We start from the raw sequence: 17891 nt of genomic DNA, 5'->3' as shown, positions 1-17891 counted from the left end.
AAGCTTAATCTATTTACCCCTGTAATGCATCTATCAATGTGTTGCCCCACTACCCCTCCCTTCGGGCATATATGGGGCTATAGCGGGCACAACCGAATGTTAAATGCCCCATGGTAGGGCATTGTGTCAAATCCCCATCCATTGGCTCCAGTTGCAACATGGAGATTTACTCGGGATTTGACATAGCGTAGAGAAAATACTTGGGTGCTTAATGAATGATTGTCCCCCATAGTGGGGCAGCAGTTTCATGTCAATTTCCCTTGTAAAGCCTCACTTACATCCAAGGGGGGTGGTGAGGCAACACATTGGTTGGTGCATAATGAGTTTGCATCATAAACCTTGTGTTAAAATTTAGGCTGTCGTGCTTTTGTTGTGCTTATAGCAGCTAATGTGCTTATTCTCAAACAAGGACTGGAGAAACTACAATTTGTCTTCTACTTTTATCTATCAAATAGATCACTGCTGGTTATAAAATTTCCTTTGCTGTTGTAATTTGTTTACCATTATGCTATAACCATTAGTCCCTCCTATCTCCTAGCAACGGAAATTGTTATGTCAACAATGTAGCATAGGTGAGAACCACAAAACAAGCCAAGTAATATATTACAAAATTGGTCATCAACTAGCTTCAGTATGCTGAATAATACATCTTGGGAATGGCTATGTGGGATGCCCACTTTAATGTATATAAAATGATGTGATGCTCATGTTGTATAGGTGTTAGTCACACTGTTTTATCTGCTGTCTCCTCCCATACAAGACCTGTCTCAATCTGATCAACCCAAGGAACCTACGTAGGACCTCCTGACCATAAAGACTTTTGTAAAGTACACTGGTTGAAGTCCAACTACAACATGTGGTGAGTATAATTGGAATGTTGGTGTATGTGTGTAGTGCATATTAGTTGTGGGACAATGGCAGGGTCCTGGATTTGAAGAACTGGCCCAGACACATACTCAGCTTGAATAACAATATGTACACACATATGCTACACACACACTATACATATTTGACATGTTAGTCTGACTATATGATTACATGTTTTTAGTTAGCTGTACCTTACCATACACTGTATCCCTTTCTGTATGTGCAGGGTGGATACTGATGTTGTGACAGTTGGCGGGTGAATTTATGGTCAATGGACAAATCATGCAAACGGTGAAGAAAAATTAATATGTGGTTGCTATTGTAGTCATTGTTTCTTATTTTATGGGATCATCATAATGTAAACGTTTACTATTACAGTATATTCATGCTATTATTAAAGAGTTTCTATAATTGTGGGTGGTTGCATGAGGGTCTAACAAGTGCTGTGACTGAATGGTGATCATGTGCGCTGATGGCTGGCTTTTACAGTGAACACTGAAGTCTCACTGGCACTGAATGGCTGGGGCAGGATTAGAAACGTGCACGGGTAATGTAGCAGTAAATTACTTCAACTGTATCCCAACACTACAGCGGGTATGAAACAGCTATATGCTGGTACGGCCCTGCATGGGGGAGTAACGCTATAACGAGTCAGTGGAGGGCCTGGAGGCATACCGTGGCGAATTTAAAACAAATCAGTGACTTGACTCACAATTAAACGTGGAGTTGACACTGAGCACAGTGTCCATCAAATCAGCCAGCTCGCTATGGCTAATGACCTTGCCCACTTCCACGTTGTTTGGGAATTGAGGCGGGCGCCTCACACCTCGACGTCATGGCGACAAGTTTGAATCTTCAAAGAGCAAAAAAGCGATCTCATAAACTAATAAACAACTTTTAGCGAAATTAAATGTACAGATACATTGTGTAAAAAGCCCCTGATAGCTGCAGCCTTTTTACAATACGATTTCATGGTTGAAAGAAAATCGCCCCGATGGGATGCGATGACAAAGAAAATGAAAAAAGAACAATGCACATTTGAATAAATAATTTAATTAATGCATTGTAAATGGGTGGGCGATGGAACAAACTACTCCAACAATTCGCCTGACTTTTCGTGTGGTAGTTACTCATTATACAAAGGTTACATTCCCACTGGTTTCGAGGTGGAATCTTTTAGTAAGGCTGAGATTTTGCCATGCGGATTTTAAAAGATTGCGTAATCGATCTCTCATGTAAATGACTCACAGTAGTGGTCACGTGTTTATTATTATTGTGGGCGCGTGCTTTGTGCTTCTTGGCCTCGGGACTCCTTGATAATTCTGCTACAATGCAACATCCCATGGTCATAATAAAAATTAATGCTAAAATGAATTAGAAACATTTCTGTGAAAGAATTAGGGCTGTAGCTGTAGCCAGTTTTCCACTATGCTTGACTGAAGATGTCAGGCAGGCAGGCAGGCAGTAGAAAATTCTGTTGAATAATTTTTTTAAAATTCTGTAGCAACTTGACGGAAACGTTTCGGATCGATCTGAAGACAATGAATAGTAAGTTAAAGTTAAGGTGCCAATTGTGGTAACAAATATTGGATTTAGAATGAATACCTGAATATTTGAATGGTTTGTTTTAGCCATTAATAATATATGATAAACATATATAGCCCTACCCGATTGCCGACGGCTTAGAGGATGCTGGTGTCTTCAAATGCTTGCTGCTACAGTCAGCTTCATCACTGTCAGATGGGTCTCTGTACATGTGACAGCATCAATGACACAGTAAGTGCAACAGAGAACAGTTCATAGTTGTACCTGCAATTTGCCTGGTTAATAGGAGCAACTGGTAGATAAGAAATTGTTTCTGGCTTATTTGGAATCAGTACTGCACAAGTGGAACAATCTAGAAAGAAGCATTAATCCCGAAAATCATCCAGTTTCATGTTTGGTTTGTAAAGGAAAAAGGCACCCATAATCATTGAGTCAGTACTTCCTGATATAAGAATCAAGGCCCAAATAATTGGAACACCATTACTACTGTTTACTACCAATAGCAGTGAATCAATCAATCATGTTATCAAAAACAAAGTTGAGTGGAAGGAGAACAAACTCCCAGCCCTCATAGCACATCTTAAGGCTATATGTGATCGGCAAGTATCTGAAATGTAAAAGGCTGTGATTGGTCGGGGGGATGAAGATTGATGCCATCATACAAGTTAGAAGTCCCTGAAAGGAGCTGGTTGTCTTCACTCCAGGCCACTGCTATGACACGTGGTGATACTTATCACATGTATAATTCCAATAAATGCACACATGTGCATACGTGATGTACAGTAATTAAAATAAGCGACACTGACATGCTGAACTGATGGTTTACTGTTTATCTGTAGCACTACCCACACTAACATGGTTTAAGGTCTTAAACTTCATAATATAAAGCTGAAAATATGTCCATCTGTCTGTCTGTCATGCATTCCTTTGGCATCCAACAATATTCCTGCCAGCTGATGCACGTATTAAAGTAGTTTTGGTGACAAATGAAGCACTCATCATCTAATGAGTTACCTTGCTTTTAAATGAAGCTTCCAATTGCCATTGTTCGTCATTTACAGCACATTGAATGCAAGGGTGTAGACCTAAATCTCACTGGAATTCTTTCTGTACATCAAATCACATGCAAACTGCAAGTAAACAGTTCGACTTAAGCTTGGCTTTATAAACAATAAACAATAAAGCTCATCCGAATCACTATCACTCCATCCACACGAAGTATTCACTTCACTGCTTGAGTACACCATAAGATATTGCTAACACAAAGTGGGGACAAGCATACCTACTATTACTGTGGGTAGAAATGTACCCCAATGCCTGGTCTTCCTCGGAATTACTCTCCACTAGAGTCATGGCACAACTTTTGGAACTGCCCAACTGATTTGGATTCTCATATGATCGCTACATAGGTAGAGATGTAGTTAGAGTGATAAGCCAATATAACTCGCTGAGGCAAACCATACTTCTAACTCTTCACCACTTATATCATACCCAACTCCAGGTCTTTCATCCGAATCCATCTCTTAATGCCTCCCTCAAACCCTACAGCACATCCTACTGTACAATTCAGATCAGCGCTTGCGCACAAGGATATCCTTTCCAATCATTTTCTCCATTTCTCATTTCCGATTCCTCATTTCTCCATTGCTGGTTTTACCATTATCCCTGCAGTGTGTATATCTCATTAAAATGTACCACTTTCATACCTCAGATCAAAGGAAAGCCAGTGCATATACATCATATATTACACTGGCTCAAAAAGTTAACGAGATATATGCACTGCTTTAATGAGATATACGCGCTGTACCAGTGCATATATCTTGTTAAGGCAGTGCATATATCTCGTTAAAGCAATGCATATATCTTGTGATATTGCACAGTTAAGTGTGCATATATCACATTAACCCATTCCAAGAAATCCTCACCTTTGATGTACTTGGCTATCTCTTTGTACCATTATATAGTTACACATGTTAAGATTGATTGTGGGATTAGGTATTTTTGTAGATTCTCAAAGTGTATTGAGTACAGAGGTTTTCAAAGTTCTTGCAAACCCATAATTTAAAATGTACGCACATGCGCATTACTTTGCAGTTGAAATATTGGCACGAACTTACAATAAAGGCGGCCAACTGCTTGTGCGTGTGCCAATGAAAGTGTTAATGATGAATCAGTGTACTAATAACCAACAACGTGTAACTTCGGCACCATCAGTAACAGTACCAGTGTTACACTCATCTTTGTCATCCGGTGCCCGGGCCAGTGCTATTCCCTTGGCTACTCCACTCAAGGTTCCAATTATAGTAGCCATGACTCAGTACGAGGTTCTGTAGTCAGTGACAAGGTAAGACTGTTCAGGTAAAGTAACTCATGTAATCACTAATAAAACTTTCCATCTCAGGTGCCTTATACCTATAAAGTTAGGATAATAAATCCCAACAAAAGAATGATTTCATATTGCGCCAGCTTCACCGACACCACTCTCAATTTTCGATGGTCACTGCCATTCAAGTGAGCATGATAGATGACTTTGATGATCAGGTACCAGATTCTGTGAAGTTCAATGTTGGTTACATTGATGATAGACACCAGATGTCACTGTTTAATGTAGAAGATTTGAGCCTGATGTATTCTGAATACAAATTAGGTGGTGAAATAATTCTGTGGAGTGAGGGTAGGTGCATAGAAGATAAACGTGGCAGTCAAAAAAGAGGCTTAGAAGCAGCAAGTCAGCAGAAACAAGAAAGAGAAGACCAGGTAGATAATGTATTTGAGGATTGCAAGTCAAAGTATAATTAAAAGTACAACGTACTGCAGCTGAGACTGTGGTCAAGAATGGTGTGTTCAGGCATACACGATGACATGGACAAACCACCAGATGTTCCTGCCTTTGGAGCCAGTGTTAAAAAGCCACATAAAGAGCCACTTGCAGATGCTATTACAGGAGCAGCAGCTACTTTTGGTAAAACATTTGGAACACCTGCAGAGAGGAGTTTAAGTGAATTGTGTAGTGAGCCTACTCCTTCTATGATGGGTGTATCTCCTGGTAAAACCGTTTGGCAACTGATGAAAAACCTAAAACAGCTATGGTATCTTCAAAGTTTATTTGCAGTACTCAATGAAAGTGAGTATTCAGAACAAAAGACCTGTATTTTGTCATCGTTAAGGAAGCTATAAGCATTTGATCTACATAGACACAATATCAAGACTCGCAGTAGTGTCGCGCAGCCAGTAAAGCAGAAACACATGCTGCAGACAATAAATGGCACGACCACTACAGGCGATGATTTAACAGGAATGAATGTTGTCTAATTCGGCCTTCCCGTAACTCACCCATCACTTACGCTATCCCTCTGAAACTCTAGAGTTGAACTCATCGTGTCACTAGTAACTACCACACAAGCAGTGAAGCAAATTCATGCCGACTGTTTCGAGATCGAGATTGCCGACATCAAAGCAGAGGTTTCATTTTTCTTTTCACATGCAGTTAGATGCAACCACAGGTGTATGCCTTGCATTCCTTTGTGCATTCCAAACATTGATTGCCCTGCTATCGCTTCAGTACTCTCTCAATCACCTCAAGATTCACATCATCGATTTCACCATACATCATTACCCTACAGTAGTAAACAAAGTTTCAGTCATCCTCAGTCGACCTAGAAGCCAAATACAAAACTCATATTGTTGTTTCTGCAATACTTGCTTGGCATGTAGGGCAATGTGTCTTTAAACTGTTCTAAAAGTTTCATTGAGATTGAAACATATGTTTTTGAGAATGGCTAGTTTGAAATTTGAATTTAGTCGCCCCCACGTAATTTGCTCTCTGTAAGAATTAACTCGGAATTTGAATGACGCAGAGCACAACTGTGGTCACTGGTTATTGATGAACTGGGCTGTGTGTAGTTAATCAGTGCATGTAGCCATAAAGAAGTGTGATGCGTGCCATCGTTCGATTTGAAATTTGAGTTTAGTCGCCCCCACGTAATTTGCTCTCTAAGGATGCGGCTTCAAGAATGACACAGAGCACAACTGTGGTTACCAGTTGTTGACACAAGCTTTGAGTAATTATTACATGTAGCTAACCTAAAAGGAAGTGTGCAAAACTACCTAATAATTTACAATTGTCACCATGCATTATATAGTACCCCCGCACAAAATTACACATGTAATTACAACATACAGAGGACACATGAATACCAAACAGTTTTCACAACAATAATTTAAGAATTGTATAATAATGACTGTGATATAACTGCTACGAAAATCTTCTCCAGTGGCTTGCCATGGTAGCAAGTCTCACACGACGACATGCATATTCATCCAAACACAATAGGAGTAACGAGTAAGTGCAATGACAACAAGTTGGTATGACTCCATTTGTAGAATCCAGATGAGTGGGTGTGGCTCCAGTATGTCTAAACAGTTAACAAACATTTCTGTTATAAATATGTACTAGAGTTGCAATATAATAGTATAGTATTTAAATATAACAATGCATAGTCTCCATTGCATCACTATCAAACGACACTAAGTGGAGGATATTGTTGCATCTCTAGTATGTACACTCCATTGGTACAACCTGTCTTAATGGCCACCACTATAGAAAGACAACCTCTCTCAAAAAGCCGATTCCAAATTGAGAATTTATACACTGCTACCTGCTTATTGAGTGAAAGTGGCAATAAACAAGTTCAACTGTAATTTATACACGTGATCTGATCCTGTATATTCTGTCAGTGGATGAGTTCCACTGGCCAGGACAAAATGTGACCCAACTGTTCTAAATGAACCACACTCAACCCACTTATGACCCAGTGGTACAATGGAACTGGGTATTTATAGAGAATACAATTATATTTATTTCTAAGATGTGTGGACACATTACAACACATTACAACATGTGCATGCAAGACATGCTACGTACCATTTTAGCATTTCAAGTCACCACATTATGCCGGACCAGTCAACAATACGTCATAGCGCTCATCAGTAAACCTGAAGAAGAAAAGTTACGAAAAATAAAAAAATGCATATAAGTACAGTGAAACCTCATTAATAGGGCCAGTTCTGGGACCAAAAATTTGGCCCTAATAACAATGGTGGCCTTATTAATGAGGTCATAAAGTACTGCATGGCTATGTTTGGGACCTACTAGAAGTGGCCAATATAATGAGGTGGTCTTATTAAAGAGGTGGCTGCTAAGTGAGGTTTCACTGTATGTACCGTTAACAATGGTGAACAATATTAATGGTTAACAATACACACTGAAACCTTACTCAGGTTGCCTTATGGCCAACCTTGTGGCAGATTGCTCTGTACACAAAATGACACATTCAGGGATTGTATTTAGATGGATGATAAAGTAATGCATTGGAGCTTAAATACTCATGATGTGTCACTGCTAGGCAGCATCTGATATGGCTACCATATATACGGCATTGCCGAAGCACAATGTTGCACTCACTTGCATGCACAATTTTGCTCAAGATTTTAAACATTGATAATTAAGGGGCATGGCAACTGTTTCACTCGCAAGACTGTGTGGCAGCTGTTTTCCTCACAAGAATTGCGGCCAATTAGTGATTTTTAAAATCTCAAGAAAACTTGCATGTGCGAGCGAGTGCGACATTGTACTTGAGCAGTACCGTACCTGAGTAAACCAGATAAGTAGGTGCAGCAAGATGGTTACTTTTGGGCCAAATTTTCTTGGCTTATAATAAGCAGGTACTGCTTTAGCAAGGCACTACAGGAGAATTTAAAAGTTGGCCTTCTTAGAGAAGCAGCCTTCTGTACAAGTGGCCACCAAGACAGGTCCATTGTGGATGAAAGCCAGGCATTAGATATTTAGTATTTCATGTGTTGAAGGCATTCCAGGGCTTCTGGTAGTCTAAAATCTCACCACAGTTTACTTGGGCAGTGTTGTGGTCACCACTAAACTACTGAAATGCTGCATTATGTTTGTCTTATGCTTGGCTACTATATAGTAGAACTGAAATGGATACCCTGAAAAATATATATCCTATGGATAATGACTTCATCACTTTCTTCATCAGGAGCTTGTAAGGACCAAAAGTGAAAATTTTTACACTTTGGGCTGACAATCAACTGCCTACGTCTGAAGCAGTGCCTTTGGTGCTCTAACAGATTGGCTGCCCCCTTGCTGCCAGCACTCACTGTCTCATACGCTGTCACACACTAAATCCATCTCTATAGCCAATTAGAACAACATGCTTCTTACCAATTACTTAAGGCCACAAATGCAGCTACCTCCTTAATAAGCTAGGTCAGAAAATTTTGTCCCTACCTGAACAATGACCAGTTTTCACTGTACTATTAGTGATTAGTGATTATGAAGGATTATTAATTAAGATACTAAGATATAGATACGCTACAACCTCCAAATATAGCAGTAAAATTTTCACACTGGTCCAAAGCCTTTTACAATTAAGTTTTACGACACAAATACATGTATAGTTAAACTCACCAATTGTTTCTCAGTGGTACTAAATCCCTTCAACACGAAAACACTACCTTCAGGCGATGAGACAACAGCCTTAAGACCTTAAGAGTCTTGTAAAGATTACAGCCTATTCTGGTGCACTTATTTATTAGTAATATAAATTTTAAAGGCGCTTATTTACAATACTCAACAGGACATAATTACGTGCCCCTCTATTGTCTCTGTACATACTTGCTATTTCTCTACTATTCTCACAAGAGCTCGTACTGATATGGGCAGGGGCATGGCTTCTCCGCTTGAATTAGTCAATGATCAAGATACTCTAATAGAGCAGTCAATCATTCTAATAGAACAGTCACATTTCTACAAGTGCTGTATTTTTATATTGTAAAGTCTGTAAGTAGCTAGTAATTTAAGCAATGCTAGGCAGAAGTTGTAACTATGCTGTAACTTTTATTGCTGTGTTAGAGCTGTTTTTGTGACTGCTCTATTAAAGTATCTTAATCATTTTAATGCAGTACAAGATAAAAGGCAAAGTGTTGCTAAGGGTTTACTAGTTAAACTGGGTGTTAGTTGACTGCAGTTGCATGCCACTAAAATTACAGTTGTATTTTAATATTCTGCCACTGTAATTTGGGGTTTCTGTCATACTCACCTACTGTCTTCAACAGTGTATGCTTATTCTAACAAAAAGTACTAAAATCCCATGCTAAAACAGCTTGTAGCTGTAAAAAAAGTATGTGTCCAAGTAAAGCAGAGTTAACTGCGACAAAAAGTAATGATATAATGTGGCCATGTGCGAGGTGTGTAAGTTGTAAAATTAATATTAGCTAATCAGATAATACAATATTATTGTTAAAGTGTTAACGAGAACTATGTGATGCTGCTAGTTTTTAAGCGTGTGAGCATCTTCATAAATGCCACACAAATTTGATTCTCAATAAAGCAATGTGTATAGATTCTCTGATAGCAATAAATAGTTTGAGTTTGGCTGCCTTTCCTGTTTACGGCAATGCTATGAACAAAGGAAAGGCAGCCAAACTCAAACTATTTATTGCTATCAGAGAATCTATACACATTGCTTTATTGAGAATCAAATTTGTGTAGCATTCATGAAGATGCTCACACACTTAAAAACTAGCAGCATCACATAGTTCTAATTAACACTTTAACAATAATATTGTATTATCTGATTAGCTAATATTAATTTTACACATTGCACACCTCGCACATGGCCGCATTATGATATCATTACTTTTTGCCGCAGTTAACTCTGCTTTACTTGGACACGCACTTTTTTTTACAGCTACAAGCTGTTTTGCATGGGATTTCAACTACATAAATTACATTACACAAATTTTTAGTGTTATTATGTACTACCATTACTTATCTATACAGTCCACTTTCAGCAATCCAGTTTTGATAATCTTGTGGTGTGATGGTTGCAAAAGCTGCTAACAAAGCAGTCGTCACATTCATGCATGTGTGCTCATCTGCTTTCATCAAAGTTTTCACTTTAGAAAATGCCATTTCTATTGGCATAAAGTCTGGAGAAAATGGTGGAAGGAAGTGCACAATTGCACCAACTTCTTCAATCATCTTGACTATACTACTTAGATGATGAATGGAACAGTTATCCATTATTACCACATTGTGTGGATTTTTTTCATCAAAAGGCAATAAGCAAGGTAAAAGGTGTTTTTCAACTAAGCTATAAAAGACATTACCATTGGTCACACCTCGCACAACCTTCACATCTAATAAACCATTCACAGACATAAAAGCTATTCCAGATAGGTGATCTCCTCTGATCAAAGCTGATGACACATAATTGGCTTTCCTCTCATGTTGTAGCAAAGAACTTCGCAAATCCCTGTAGTTCCTTTGACTGAAATGGAGTTGTTTCTATCCAGGTGAGCTCTGTTTTGATAAGTACTAGACACCTGTCTCAATGTTAAGTAATGTGCGCTAAGTAAATTGAGCCATTAGAGGTGAAGTGGTATTCATGCACGACTGTAATTTTATTCATGGCTACAGTTTATTCACGGTTATTATAGTAAATACATGGAAGCATTTGTAAAAATTGTTAATGCTGCTCCTCCGCGCCAAAGGAGGGGGTCCCAACTCTACATATAAACAGGATTGGCCTCTGGTGCTGGTCCGGCGCCGGAAGTAAATACGTCACAATGTCGCGTACTAGTTGATATATCTGGCATGCAATATCCGTACCCCGTGTCACGTACTGATGTACCGTTCTATAGTACTAGCTATATCCTTGTTGGCTTGGGTGATGCCAAGCCCAGACCAGCACCTATCACAGCATGCTCTTCCTGTATAGAGTACATGCTGGACACGAAACTCGGTAGTAGCAATACCGGCCACGCACCACACATTACTATACCATAACCGAGGTGGGTGGGAGGGATCACACAAAACGCCAGTGAAAATCCCGCCTAAAACCATGAGGTAACTGATGCGCATGTACAGAAGCAGCTCCCCGTATACTATCATACCCGACGCCAGTACCAGATTGTAACTAATCATCACGTGAGATAGTATAAACCGTCGCGTATTAACCTCGGTTAATCCTTCGTATTAACCGTCACTTAATGCTGCTCCTCCGCGCCAAAGGAGGGGGTCCCAACTCTACATATAAACAGGATTGGCCTCTGGTTCTGGTCTGGCGCCGGAAGTAAATACGTCACAATGACGCGTACTAGTTGATATATCTGCCATGCAATATCCGTACCCCGTGTCACGTACTGACGTACCGTTCTATAGTACTAGCTATATCTTTGTTGGCTTGGGTGATGCCAAGCCCAATGGGGGGAACCCCCATCACCCAAGCCTGTGCGCTATCCGCTCTTCGTGCTACCAAGCCGTTCACCGCGCCCCCTGCTCGTGACTCAAGAAAGGGGGAAAAGTGGTTTAGACAGTACCCACGTACTGCATGTCGACACGCACGTCATGTGTGAACTTGACTAACGAACTATGCAACCAAATTGCTGGCCGACCTTCCGGACAAAATTCGATAATGGGCATGCCTACCAAACACCGTAAAACTATATTGATTAACTATCCAGCTTAATAATGGACTTACTGATGCATTATTATTTCTTTTTAATAATGAAATTATAGCATTAATGTACCCATACAACAGCTCAGCTACACAGCTACAATATACAACAAATAGCTATACACAAGACTAGTAAAAGTTACATAGCTATGCCTCCATCACGTACGGAGTAATGTCCCAGCTACCGCCTGAAGTGTACTCTGTGGCGTTCTAATGTATAGCAGGTACGCTGAACTCTCCCATCGTCCCAAAGTTCGGATCAGTGAGTCCTGAATTCCGACCTTCGCCGCTGTTGTAGCTGCGCCAATCCGGAAACTATGGCCAGCGTATGATGAAGCATCGACTCCCCCTGCGTTCAGAGCGATTCTTACTGCAGAGACAAAACGATCCCGAGTCAAGCCCTTTCCATCGCTAAACTTGAAGAGGGGGCCCGGTCCTGCCCCTCGCAAGGCTAGGTAGTGCAGGATTGCGCTCACAGGGCATATATCCCTTGATGTTGCTCCCAGATACACCCTTACTCCTTGACGAAAAGGATCCGTTTTGGATGCCTTGATGTTTACCTCCACATAGCTTGGCTTCACCCGGCTATCAACTCGGACGTCCTCCAGAGATAAATTAACCTGCGGGTCGTAGCTAGCATCTGACGATATCACAACTTCACCGCATCGTAGGAAGCCGAAAAAGCACATGCATGCTGCAGCCCACAGCATCGACCCATTCCTATCTGTCGAAGGAGACCACGACCTTCGCATCACCTTCAATAGGTCCGGTGTTATCGTTAGCCTTGTTCTAGGTGGACCCCCAGTAACCCTCTTGATACCCCTAATTATATATCCCAGCTGAGGCATATCGCTCATTTGTGGACCACCAAGTCGCATACTTATCTGGGCGTGCCTCACCGCTGCCATGTAGTTCTTGATTGTGCCTCCTTTCAGTCCTTCCTTAAACAGGTATGCTGCGAAACGTGACAGCAACTGTTCATTCACAGGAAACGGAAAATTTACGTGATACAAATTACAAAATGTTATAAAACGCTTACTTCCTGACTGATAGTTCCTGGATGTAGATGGGGCTAAACTGTTTATAAACAGCTGCTGAACCGTTGTGTCCAACTCTCTGATCTCCAATCGATGTGTTGGTCCAGCAAGAGTGCTGCCAGACTCCTTGGAATGGCGGTTTGATGGACTCTTCCAACGTTGGGGACCTGAGACAAGAACCAACTGATGTTATTTCTGGACACCGCATCTGCCCAAGTGTTCTGGACCCCCGGTGTATGCACTGCTTGCAGCGTAAATTGAAAACGTGCCCTGGCAAAAAACAGGCATCTTAGCAGGTACATCACCGGTGCTGCCTTGCTGTAGCCCGAGTTTACTACTGCGACTGTTCCCATGTTGTCACAATGTATGATCACATTAGACTCCTCCCAACGCCTTCCCCAGACAGCCGTTGCCAGTACAATCGGGAAGAGTTCCATCCACAGAATGCTCTCCTCTACTGATTCTGCACCGTCTGGGGTGCAGTTAGACCATCTCCACTGTAACCACTCCTCCTGCGATGGGGCTACGGCTCCACAGCCAAACGAGCCTGATGCGTCTGTCCAGATGTGGTGCTCACGACGGCCCTGCTCGGTAGGGGTGATGATAGCCATACCATTCCAGGAACTCATAAATGTCATCCACCACATGAGGTCAGCCTTGAATTCCTCATTTAACCGGATGTGATAATATGACTTTCGAAAACCCGCTAAGAGTTCTATCAGGCAGCGGGTGAAGGTTTTCCCAGGCTTCACCACCTTGCTCGCATAAGCCAGTTGACCATGTAGACTTTCCAACTCCTTCTTTCGGCAGTCTGTTCTATCCAGCCAACTGGAAACTGTTTGCTGTAACTCCCACAATTTCTCTCGGGGGAGCCTGAGCTCCAATGTCGCTGAGTCAATCTCAAGACCCAAAAAGGTTAAGCATGCCGTGGGTCCCTCCAGTTTCTCCCATGCCACTGGAAGACCGAGGAGGTCAAACGTCTGGAGTAGTATGGCAAGGGCCACGGCACAATCATCGTGCCCTGGGGGGCCAATTAGAAGAAAGTCATCCAGGTAGTGAATGATAAACCTCACTCCTTGTTGTCGTATGATCCATGTCACCGCATCTGCCACTGCTGTGAATATCTTGGGGGCTGATCGCAGCCCGAAGGGCAAGGCTGCATCTATGAAAAGTTTGCCCTGCCAGATCATTCCCAGCAAATCACGGTCCGCTGGGTGTACTGGTACAGCCCTATATGCCTGGCATATATCCACCTTAGCCATCAGCGAGCCTCTTCCCATAGCTGCCACCCCTTGGACAGCATCCTCCACACGAACATATGCTAGAGAGCACCGAGGTATGCTAACCCCGTCATTAACACTTTTGCCCTCCGGAGAAGACAAATCCACAATTAGTCTCCACTTTCCCGGGGTGCCCTTCGGTACCACCCCAAATTGACTACGGTGAACATCGGAGAATTGACCTGGATCCATAGGACCCAGTACCCTGCCTTCCCGACACTCTGACGCAAGGTACTCCGATATCACCTTCGGGTGTTCCTCCGCTGAAGGCATGTTGAGCCTTGACGGAGCTTGCAGGGGGCTGCTCCGGTCGAACCCCAGTCTGAAGCCATTTCTAATCCCATCAACCACATAGCTTCAGAACTGCTGATCTGGGTGCCGCCTTAGGAACCTGTCCCACTCCTGCCAGTGTAAAGGAGTTACAACCCTGCACAGTTCCTGTGGAAGTCTCTGTGGGCTCAAAGGACGACAGGAGTCCAAGGCTTGTAAATCTTCCATGTACTGGTAGCCCTCTATGGAGACAATTAGGGGCTATTGACTCTATCCCATGCCCAAGTCTCTCACCAGCCAACAACCTACCAACTTCTCACTAGCTCTAACCTAAGCACATGCATTCATTGGATTAGCTACAGCATCAAATAACCAGGCTGGCAAACAACCACTGGTAGCACAGTCCGCAGTTGGATGAGGCCTCTTACCGGCTGGTGAGAGACTCCACTAAGTAATAATTCTGATTAAGCATTTAATAAAAACACACAGCAGTTGCTACATAGGAATAGAACTGAGTTTTACCTGAATCACAACAAAATTATGACATAGTTCAATAAGGCTGGAACCAACCACCTCGGTGGTGTGACCCTTGGCTGGCGGCCCGACAGAGTATTGCTGGGTGGTTTCCACCACAGTTGCTGCATACATGTGTATGCCGACACCGCCGGAAATAACACTCCTGCCTGTTCCAGGCTCTGCATACTTGACCAGATGGTCGTATCGGCTGGGAGGCCTGGGGGTCGCTAGCAGTCTGCCTTGAAGACAGGGACTGAACCGTTGCCTCCAGAGCCCGCAGACGACTCGAGCCCTCCTGCTCTGGATCTCCAAGCCCACAGTCTTCGGTCCTGTGTATAGCTGCCAAGCACAGTTCACAGCGATGGGCTTGCCTACGCGGACCATTGAAAAAGATGTAGTGTAGGGTTCCATTGACCCTTGACCATGTTGTCACACCAGTCGCTGCTGCCTGCCTTCGGAACACTGTATCATAATTGACCCAACTTGTGCCATCAAAGTCCTGGCTAGCCCTAACAATCATGTACATATAGGCCATCAGTTCTGGTATCAGTGAAGGATCATGTGCTGCTCTGACACTCACATAGATTGTGAATGACTGCACCCAGGTAAAGACATTCAAAACCCTCCTGGGTCGCTGCCTCTCTGCCTTGACTGTTCCATCTTCCTCTTTGGCTAGCCAATATTCAGGTATCAATTCGCACATCTCAATAAATTCCCCCCCGTCTGATCGCATGCACAGAAGCAGCTCCCCATATACTATCATACCCGACGCCAGTACAGAAGCAGCTCCCCATATACTATCATACCCGACGCCAGCACCAGATCGTAACTAATCATCACATGAGATAGTATAAACCGTCGCGTATTAACCTCGGTTAATCCTTCGTATTAACCGTCACTTAAGGGGGCTCGCAAATACATCCTGTGGCTTCGCATTACATCATGCAAGCTGTAAGGCTTTTCAACCATAGCACCCGCCCAGACATACTTAGTAACCACTAATGGTATCGTGGTTGTTATAGCTAAGTAGGCCACAAACAGCTGGCACGTGTTAACTTTTGCTGCAAAAGTGAAATGGCTCTGAGATTGCTTATGCTTGAACAACTTCCAAGCCATGAAAATACAAGGTAAGTCTTACAAATACAGTTAATATATAATGGCAATAATTATGAAATAAATTTTGGTAATGTGTAATGTCTCCACATGATTCCAGCTCTTCCAGCTGCTCAGAAAGGTCAGTAACAACTAATATTTATAAATAATATATTGCATCATCTGGCAATAATAGCTTGGAGGAATCTTTGCCAGTATCTTCAACAGTCGTTGCTCCTCCCCAGATCGTTGCTTCTTCTGCCACACACACCAATGATGACCTGGAAAGAATCCCTGAGAGCCACCATACACATCTGACTTACTATGTACAAGTCCACATGAATCCCCGGATAGTTCTCCAGCAAGGTAGGCATAAATGATAGACCTAATTATAAATAATAGTAAAACTATATACCTTTTTCAATAAATATAGCACCACCAGTGTTCAAGATGTCTCTCCAATGACTGCGACTTCTCCTTTATATTATCACCTTCATCTTATGGATGTTTACCACCAGAGCCGACTATAGTATTTGTACCAATACTACTTATGCTGGAAGAATCTTCAAGTATTGCCGGCACATCAGGAGACTCTCCACTTGAATCAGGTGCACAGGGTATTAGTCCCAGTGATACCACCACCTCTGAATTAGATGCTGCCGAGTTTGATGACACCCCGAGTGATACCACAACTTCTGAATTAGACGCTACCGAATTTAATGACACCTCACCAGCAGCTTTAGAGTCCCCGGTAGCTGACAGCACAGTATGTCAGTGAAGTAGTATTCAATCATTTGAGGAGTAAAGGCTGGGACTTCTCAACATTAGTGCACAGCACACCTACATTTAATGATACTATCAGTTTATACACCACTTCTCACTCACCATCAATAGCTCCCAATAAAATGGGTAGACCCCCACCATGGATGCTGAATTATCCAGCACTGTCATTTTTGCTATGTGGGAAATACTACAGTGATTACAACAGTACCATTTCTTTGATGGGACTACCAAACATGACATGGCAGTGATGGGAAAGGCTTGTTGCTTGGCTTGAAGAATACATAACCCAGCTGGCTCTTGAATCCTGTAAACAGGTACGCCAGCCTATCATTGATTGTGGAGATTAATCCAATTTCAAGGCAACCTTTGATGGTTTTTACCTGACCAAGGGTTATTACTCCAACAACTCCTCTGCTACATTGCATGATATAGTTAGTGATAAGATTACCTGGTTCACTCACCGTATGAAGTGTGGACCAGGTGCCAACTGGCAGGACACGTCTTGAGGAGCAGAGGGTGATATGATGAAGGAGCTGCTGTGTGATGCCAAGAGTCAAGGCTTCACAGTTGCACAGATAATCATTGACCACAACACCTTTGCATCCAGCATTGCATGTAACTACTTTCCTAATGTTGTGATCACTTACTGTGGGAACCACATAGCCAGTGTTGGGAGTAACGCGCTACTTATGTATCGCGTTACGTAATATTATTACTTTTGTGGTAACAAAGTAATATAACGAAATACACTATAAAAACAGGTAATATAACTCAAGTTACTTTACTTACAAGTGTAACGCGTTACCTAAGTAATATAGTTACTGTAACGAATCTAATATTACGTAATATTATTACTACAAGTAACGAAGTTACTAATCTCGTTAATAATCCTCTGAGTAACGTCTAGCCACAACGGAGTAATGAAGCCTACTGAATGAAGCTTATTCACTAGCTTCTTTACTTAT

The 17891-nt window shown here is 42.1% G+C and overlaps 1 protein-coding gene and 1 long non-coding RNA gene across 2 annotated transcripts in view; both read right to left on the bottom strand.

The window, feature by feature from the left end:
* LOC136236873 (protein mono-ADP-ribosyltransferase PARP14-like) overlaps positions 1 to 17891 on the bottom strand; it is a 290930-nt gene that overhangs the window by 139101 nt on the left and 133938 nt on the right. The window lies entirely within an intron of this gene.
* On the bottom strand, positions 16173 to 17449 carry LOC136237029 (uncharacterized). Its single transcript, XR_010692298.1, has 3 exons — positions 17029 to 17449; positions 16583 to 16983; positions 16173 to 16528 (listed from the first exon to the last, which is right to left on the bottom strand). It is a non-coding gene; the product is annotated as an uncharacterized lncRNA (long non-coding RNA).

Source organism: Dysidea avara, chromosome 10 (genome assembly GCF_963678975.1).
Source record: "Dysidea avara chromosome 10, odDysAvar1.4, whole genome shotgun sequence".
Taxonomy (NCBI): domain Eukaryota; kingdom Metazoa; phylum Porifera; class Demospongiae; order Dictyoceratida; family Dysideidae; genus Dysidea; species Dysidea avara.
This window is presented reverse-complemented; position numbering and strand designations above follow the sequence as displayed.